This window comes from Pyxicephalus adspersus, chromosome 10 (genome assembly GCF_032062135.1).
Source record: "Pyxicephalus adspersus chromosome 10, UCB_Pads_2.0, whole genome shotgun sequence".
In the NCBI taxonomy this organism is placed as follows: Eukaryota; Metazoa; Chordata; class Amphibia; order Anura; family Pyxicephalidae; genus Pyxicephalus; species Pyxicephalus adspersus.
In genome coordinates, this window is record NC_092867.1 from 58,500,643 (window position 1) to 58,502,308 (window position 1,666).

The 1,666-nt window shown below is 44.5% G+C and overlaps 2 protein-coding genes across 2 annotated transcripts in view; both read left to right on the plus strand.

Annotated features, from left to right (window-relative positions):
- Positions 1-1,666, plus strand: part of LOC140338964 (uncharacterized) — a gene marked incomplete in the record, with an annotated part of 329,302 nt that overhangs the window by 57,722 nt on the left and 269,914 nt on the right.
- LOC140339146 (uncharacterized) overlaps positions 1-1,666 on the plus strand; it is a gene marked incomplete at its 5' end in the record, with an annotated part of 10,419 nt that overhangs the window by 5,676 nt on the left and 3,077 nt on the right.

A 1,666-nucleotide genomic window follows, 5' to 3' on the forward strand; every position in this document is an offset into this window, starting at 1 on the left:
GGCACAGAGTGATCAGAAGAGGAATTTGAATGGCACATGAGTGATCAGAAGGGGAATACTGGTATGAATGGCAGATGAGTGATCAGAAGCAGAATAATCTTTCAGATTCTTTTTTTTCTAGATTTTCCTCCTTTAAAAGGTGCATCTTATACGGCGAAAAATACGGTATTTATTGAAGGACAAGAAATGTTAGGGACCAGGTGGTGTTAATCATATTAAGCAGGACACATGGGGCCACTCATCAGAGAAGATACATAGATAAGTTGGGTTTATCCAATGGTCCCCTCATGGGTGATCACTTTCCAGGTACAGCAGTGTGAACATTTCCTTCATTCCACTTTTGGGATGATGGCGCCCCATGGCTGAGGGGTTCATCAGAGTAATCTGTTATCATACCAGTAACCCTTCATTCACCCCATCTACTTCCCCCCGTATTATGCTTTTTGCATGGCCGGCAATTTCACCTTGTTGGTCTGAGGAAGCTGAGGGCCCCATAAACCCACCAGAGAGATGTCCCCGTCCCCTGTATTCCCGGGATTCCACACAGGAAGATCAGGAGATTCCTCACCATCATCCGGTAGATATTGAACAATCTAATGTATGAACATGATGTGTGGCCCCTACAAGATGATATCTTCTATGTTAGGTCCAACCATAAGATGTTCCATATTTCTATTCTTCTGGTTTAGGGTGAAGAACTGATGGATATAAAAGTTGAGGTTAAAGTATAAGAAGAAGAGAAGTCTGTGGGCGATGATCAGCAATATACGGAGGAGGCTGGAATGATGAGGACATTCATAGAGGAGGAAACTCCTACACAGATCAGCACAGGTCAGCCATCATATATTCTTCTCTGATATCGGCCAATAGCAGGGTGGTAATAGTCCCCTCCCCCTGGTGGGTGTGTGAAGAGCATGCTCCTCCTGGTCATAGTTACATAGTCAGGTTGAAAAACTACATAAAAGTTTACCAAGTTCCACCACTAGGGAAATAAACATCCCAGATATAAAACCCTATGGGCATGGCTGATCTAGAGGAAGGATACAGTGAAGAATGCCTTCCTTATCCAGAGACCTAAACTCATTATTTTCACTTTACATTAAGGGGTAGAGAACCCTTTTAGTTTGTTTGTTTTTTAAGTACAACACCCTTTTTTTTTAATAAAAAAAAAAGGGTGCCGCACCGCCCCGTAATTCTCGATGGCCTAAGCAATGAAGAATAAATAGGAGCACAAAGCCATCTGGGATACCTACGTCACACATCCCGGGAGGCTCTTGGGTGTTCCTTTGTGAAGAAGGAAAAGATAAAACATTTCCGAGGCAGATGCCGGGATGACGCGGGACCCGATGGAAGACTCCTCCATACGGATGGACTGCGCTGCGTGATTGAAGGTAAGTGGGTTTTTTTTTTTTCTGTATTTTTCAGTTTACTTCCTCCTTAAACTTCTTTTACGCCGGGCTTAAAGAGCGCCCCCTTGTGCTTTGTAATGACCCTACAGTGACTAGTCTTATCAGTTTTGCCTTTTTACAAGATGATGGGGAGGGGCTTCAATGAGGGGAGGAGCCCCAGCTGGTTAGGACCTCCCCAGAGGACCTCTGCTGCCTCCATCTACCTGATCCAGATGGAATGTTGATTTGGGTGAAGTAACCCTCTCATATCCGGCCAT